The sequence below is a fragment of the Pinus tabuliformis genome, chromosome 6 (assembly GCF_031772625.1).
Source record: "Pinus tabuliformis cultivar Carrire ecotype Pingquan chromosome 6, CPIR1, whole genome shotgun sequence".
Taxonomy (NCBI): Eukaryota; Viridiplantae; Streptophyta; class Pinopsida; order Pinales; family Pinaceae; genus Pinus; species Pinus tabuliformis.
In genome coordinates this window covers 956544114-956551447 of record NC_142292.1, presented here as the reverse complement: position 1 = coordinate 956551447, position 7334 = coordinate 956544114, and positions in this window count along the sequence as shown.

Sequence of the window (7334 nt, the reverse complement as noted above, 5' to 3'; positions counted from 1 at the left end):
TGAAAATATTGGAGAAGACTAGTAACATGCTTTCCAATTGGATTTTCCACCTTACATGCAAATATATTCTATTGTGAATGTGGAGAACTTGAGATTGTATGATCCTCCAATAATTGATGATCAAGAAGAGAGTGTTCAAATTCCATCTATAGAATAATTTTCTCCTGAATATTAAATGAGTTTCAAGAAGACTCAATTCTTGACAAGAGGATAAAGACTTCATGAGAGGCAAGGTGGAGTATCTTCGAGTGGGGCTCAAAGGTACCAATTCAAGTAAATAAAGGTGGATTGAGATTGGGAAAGTGAGGTAGTTGTACGCTCACTTACTTGTTGAGTAAAAATAGGATTTTGGTGGTACAAAAGCTTCTAGTGGGGAGGAACGATCTAGGGAATAAAAAATATGCTTAAAAAAAGTGCTCAAAATCTCCTGAAACCAATGCCAAATCATATATCTCATCATTTTGATTCCAATGGCACTTGAATTGCCTCAATTTGACAACGTATGAGAAAGTTATTGTGTTCTAAACTTTTTGGAAAATACTAAAAAATTCAACTTGCATGGTTGATTGAGTAGCATATGGATGCCCCGTGGAAGTCCATATGTTGACGTGGTATTGACGTCAATAGGATGACTGTGGAGTACAGTGGTCAAATGAGCCAATCTCGAGCTGACACATGGAAACTGATGGCTGGACGGTGGTGGGAGAATATAGTTTTGAAATTTAGGCCAATGATTGGGTGACACATGGCCCAATTGTGAGGTGCCATGTGGCACCCCATATTGGACCAAAATTTTTTAAGATCAATCATTTAAAACTCTATGGGGATTGAACTCATGACCCCTTATAAGCTTAATTCCTTACCATCATACCATGGGTACCACTTGTTAAATATGGTTGTGGCAGCTATTAATAAAGTGACTAGGTTCGAAGGCTGGGGAGACAGTTGGGTCGGTGGGTGCGCCTGACCGATCGAGCCCCAAGGCATGTAGTAGGCACCAAAACCAATGAAAAATGATCTGGTGAGGTAACATATAACAATTAAGCACTAAGGTTATGGCTCAAGGCCATATCACCCTCACAAGACCGTCGATGAGAGATTAGGAGGGGCCAAACGCGTGGAACCCTACCCGCACCCTAGCTCATAGTTACATTATGTCTCACACGACCAAGAGCGGGGCCATTAGGGGGTGCATGGCATCTATCCCGCACCCCACGGTCACATAACTATCATATGACTGACTTGAGGATGGGGAAATAGGGATGCCGCATCTCCCTAACGGTTCGAAAAATTGCACCAAAATCAGTGGGTTTCATGCCCAATCCTGCCACCTATTTTTGTGAAATATTCACCTTGCAGTGCTGCCAAAGATGAATTTCAGTTGCAAATTGGACAAAGGGACGAGTTTGTAGAACAATTAACAAAGAAATGAAGAAGGAGACCTAACTTGGCCATTTTTAAGCCTTTTTGAGCCCAAGAAGAGCCTACACAAGGGTTTTTGGGTGTTCTGGACACAATGGCAGTGTTATTTTTTCAATTTGAGCATTTTATGTTGATGTAATTACACATTTGAGCATATAATTTAAAGGGCCAACATTGGAAGCTGGACCCAGAGACGTAGCCCAGGAGGGGTGAACTCCATCATCAAATTGGGCTTTTGTGAGGCCTTCCTCTCTATGTGTTTTCTCTTTAATAGCCTCTCCATCTTCTCTTCCTTCTTCTTTCCTTATTTATGCCTTTTCTCTTTCTCCGCAACTAACATGAATTAGGCCAACACTTCTTCTCTTCACTTTTCCTTTTCTCTTACTTTTCTTGTTTAGGCCACCATTTTACCTTTCATGTTCTTCACTGCGTTTTCATGTCTTATGCAACTATTTTATATAATATTTCATATGTGGGTTACTCTTGGAACGTAAAGAATAATTCCTTCCATATATGAACTTTAGGATCCCACAACATTGGATGATTTGATATTTTAAGTTGGGTGCTCAAACATGGTTCACCAATTGTCCCGTGGGTAGAAGTAAACCTACTATATACCATGCATATAGTTCCTTGCGAGTTGAAGAATTCAACCATTGCTTTGTATTCCTTGGATTCTTTTGTTTTTACAGACTAACATAAAAAATAAAAAAACCCTTAGAGTTTAAGCTTTCAATGGAATTCTACAGTTGGAGGAGGTGCTAATTTAGTTAATAATGTTGCTTTTATGCTTTATCTTGGGTCATGTCATAACAAAGCATGTGCATGTATCTTATGTTTACCACAATATACTTTAAGATATCACTACTTATCAAACAACAGTGGCACAATTTCAAATTTTCAAGTAATAGGACTATGAGCATCAATGAACACGTGTAGCTCCTATAGTTCAACAACAACATGTCACTATGTCACCATTAGTATAGGTGTCATGTTCGGAATTAGGAAATACATTATTCTAAGCAGAATGAAAAGGAAATTTTGGTGAGACTAACTCAATCTACCAATTTTATATATCTTTCTTAAGTTGACGATCACCTAGAAAGCATTGTTGCATGGAAGGCATGGTTTTCCCTCCCACTATGGTTATACGAAGAGATATCTCAAGTGTAACCACACTCTTTGGTTTACTTCATGACCTAGTGCACTTCTTTTTTGCTCCAATATAAATGCACTAAACCCAAATCCGTACAATTCTCTCTTTCAAATAGGGGTTTAAGTTTGGAAGCTAAGATGCAAGTTTTCTCAACCCCTCATTTATTCATATGATAATTGAAATTATAGATTGATGTGAGCTAATAATCTCGATTATCCCATTTCCAAATCTTAAAGAATATTTGGTGTTATTCTTCTTCCCTTTCTCCTTATATTATAAAATCACCATTACCACCAATTCATCTTATTATTGGGTTTTCGTAATAGGAGATCATGGCTTGGTTTATCTCATTTGTGGCGAATTTGCACCTTGGAGGTGAAATTTGTGGATTTAATGAAGGTAACCATCCCGGTGCATAATTATTTTCATATTTTGGAACTCTTGAGGGTTAGGGATGAATAATTGTAACCACGGGAGAACAATTTATAAACCAGATATTTCTTTGTTAGTGTGCCTTTATAAGAAGATATTTATCTCAATATATTTCACCATACACTCCTTTCATGGAGGGAGATTTGTTTTTTAGTTCCCCTAGCTGCTTAGCGTAACAAAATATTTGATCATGGGATTATCCTCACCCCAAAAAAGTTATTATTTTATGTGTGGGTGATAGTTTGATTAGATGAAGGCTAGGTCATGTCTTTGTTTTGGTATACTATCAACCTTGAGATTTCTTGAAGATGTGATGCTTACATTTGAGGTTTGTATGACGAAGAATGCCAAGATATCTTCTACAAAGTATATGTGATTTGGTCAAATTATGTGAGATCGCAAGAGTGAGGCAGGTTTGAAATAATAAACATGCCAGAGGCTATGAGAAATGACATCATGATGTTATATTGTAAGGACACAAGTCAAAGGATTAATGCATCAAATTGATAAGGGAAAAGAAAGGCCACTGATATGCATAAAGTTATCCAACTATAGGTGAACCACTTTCCTTATACATGCATGACTAATGATAATTTGAGAGTATCAAAACAACATAACTGAAGTCTAAGGATTCAGTGTGACATAAAGAATGCAATACAAAAGGTCTGCTAGCTGTATACATACATTTTCATTGATATAGCAAGAGGGTAAAGGCTTCAAATAGCTAATAGGAAATATGTGTTGTGAGAGGTAATGCGGGAGGGAATGATCCATGCTGCACATTGAGGACACAGATCAACATGATGGCGAGTCAAAGGTCAGGACATTGAAATGGAAAACTATGTCAACTGTTGATAAATCCTAATCAAAACAGTATTAGCCATATATGTGGATGGATGGTAATGAGAATTAAGTGATAATCATTTAAAGAAATGGAAAACCACCTAACAACAAAATCTCAGATTGGGGCCTACACATGGATAGCTAGCAAAGAGAAAAGATTAAGAGTGTTGAGGTGATATAGAAACGAGCGCACCTAAATAGGCCATTGGCGTAACACGTGGATGATTAGTAGGATATTAGACCTCTAAGGCAAATGTCGATTTCTGACCTACATTGATGTGGCATTGAAGCATTCAGAGGTAGAGTATGGAATGTAGAGAATAAGGCTAGAGAAGGATCAAGTCAACCTATTATCAATGAAATGTTAAACTGGAAAGCTAGTAAATGAATTTCAAATTAAAACTAGGAAATTGCAAAAATGGTACTCAATAAAATTGAGATACTGCAAAATGTTTTAGAGGAAAGGTCCTCTAACTTCATTGAACAACTCAATATCCTCAAGGGTTTCTAGTTCAATACAAGTATGACAATGAATATTAACAAAAATAAAGTTATCATTATTAAATCTAAAATGTCACTTATGATATTTTCATATGACAATAGTAATTTGAAGGAAGTTCCTTTATACAAATGTATTTAATCAATATTCGTCACACGTTTAAGTGGGACTAATAGTTCCAAAAAAAATATATGGTGGGTGGAAAGCTTATTATGAGCTTGGAAGCAATTGCAAATCTTAGAAATTTTGGCTATGGGATAAACAAAATTATTATGGGAGGTGTTACCTTTTATGGATGTGATGTTTGGAGATATAGTATCTATAGACAATACTTGACAAAGATAGAACAAGCTCAAACCAATTTTATAACTTATAATCTCAAGATTAAAAGAAATATACCCTATCTTATTCTCCTCTTAGAAATAATAATTTTCCCCATTGACAATGAGGCTATGGTTAGGTACTTAGCATGCAAGAATAAGATAAATAACATGTGCTACAAAATACTCCCCAAAATTTTTTCAAACTCTAACACTCAACTATGGATGACATAAATATGTTAAAATTTGGATAAATCATTGAGGAAGTAATTATTAATATTGATGATATAAAATAACAGGACTACATCTAAATTGAAAGAGAATTTTTGGTGTGAAAAAGAATTAGATAGAAGATAATAACCCTTAATGTAGAAAGTCAAAAGTATATCCCACTTTTGAGCATTGAAAAGAAAAAAATTACATTGATAAATTAAGAGAAAACTCTCATGGCCATTGTAGAGCCTCCAAAATGTATTCAAAATATCATCCACTTTCACCTTTATCACCACAATTTCAATCACATGTCACAACTCCATGAACATATAACCTTTCATTAGTTTCCATTTTCATAATTATATGGGTTACCTTTGTGTTTTCCAAAAGCTAATGACTTCCAGTATTATAAATGAATTAAGTGGTTAAACTTAGAAAAATGACATATAGTTTCTAATACATAAAAGTGGCTTGAGTTTCATGGCATCTGTAGGTCATTTGGAAGCTTCCAAGGCACCCTTATGTGGCCTCCAATGCTCAAATTCGAATTCTCTTCAATATATGGAAGGAGATTTGGATAACTGTCAAAGAGGATACGTGTCTCATCATTACCTATTTGAGTTGTAACTCTATGAGATTTTATAGGGATCTAGGGAGATAATAATGGACCTCCATTAATGAGGTAGCTTCTTATGTTCTTGTATAAATAGGAGAGCCTTCTCCTTTCAAACGCATTTGTAAAGTTGGAGATACTCGAGTGGAAAGTTAAGATTACTTGTGAATGGAATTTAGATTTACCACCATGCTCATGAATGATGTTCACCTTGATTGGTAATGCTTGCACTGGGAGCCTCTCAACTTGCCATCTCTCATACTTTTGGATTGGCCACCTACAATGTGTGAGATTTATTGTTTTTTAGATTTATTGCTTTCATAGATTAAGATTTATTTCTTTCATATCTTTTCCTGTGTGAGAGGTTAAGAGTGATTGTTTTTATTTTCTTTCCTACCTAGAGGTTAAGAGTGATTGTTTTTATTTGCTTTCCTATCTAGAAGTTAAGAGAAATTGTTTTTATTTGCTTTCATATATTTTCCTGTGTGAGAGGTTAAGAATGATTATTTTTGCTTTCATTTCATGTCATGTGGTTTTGATTATTCATTTCATAGGATCCTAATTTGATAATGCACACATGATCCCTTATAGTAGATTTCATTTCATACAATTTCAATTCCACGCGCTGTACTATAATTGTACTATAATTTCTTTTGAGTTGATTGTTGAATTAGAATAGGTGAATTTGGTTTGTCATTATTTGGTTTCATAGTTAGATTGATCTAAATTGAAAGTTAATTTCTAGCATATACAGTTCACGCATGCTTCGCAAGTTTTATGAAACCCCCGAGTTGACAATTAAATGATAGGTAATTAATTTGCCTCAACATTTTGGCACCGTTGTCGGGGAAGTGTGCATAGGAACTAGCTTTCAGTCTAGAGTTCATATTTTTTTCCATTTTTTTTCTAGATGTATGATTAAAACATGTAGATGCATGAATCATTTAGCTGCATATCAATTTTATAAAAAAAATATAAAAAAATCGACACTAACCATTTATGGACAAAGGATCTAGAATGCAGATTAAACATTCTTTGGAGCACAAGGACTATATTAAGGAATGGTGAAACGCGATTGTGCCACGACATTCATTGTTCTTCAAGATATATTTGTAGCAAATCTAAAGGTTAAAACGACTTTTCATGTCCTCATGCACAACTAGGTACATTTTGCAAATGTGGATATGAACATTCTAGAAAGTCTAATCCGTAAATGGATCCATTGAAAACATTCATATACTTAAAATTTAAAAAAAATCTTTCAAGTAGATAAATTAGGAAAAATAAAATCGAGCTTGATTGCATTTTTTTAAAGTTCTTGATTGCATTGTTTTTAAGTTTCTAGACATTAAAATATTTTAGAATTTTATTTATTTTCTTTCATTTTTTTCATTAACATCACAATTTTTTGCAATAAAAGATTCATGTTTTGATTTTAAATAATTAAAAAAAAAAATCACATTAGATTTTAAATAAAAATAATAATAACGTTAAAAAAATAATAATAATCTTCATGTTTTTTAATAAGGGAAATGTAAATTTTTAAATAAAAAGTATCAATTTTTTTTTAAAGAGAATTGACAAATTAACAAATCGATAACTAGCTCTCGTGTTACCTATAAAAAAATTCAAATGCATTAGCTTAAAAATAAAAATCCAAATTCTAAAAAAATAAATAAAAATTCATATATAAGTCGTTCTTCAAATTGCTACATATATATTCCTTCTTTTTAGGAGCTATAGAAATGACTCGCTTCTACAGCCAAGCCTGAATTGATTCCGCATCCATCATCAAAAACTCTGTGTGTTGAAGGGCTTGGCATAGACTAATTTTTA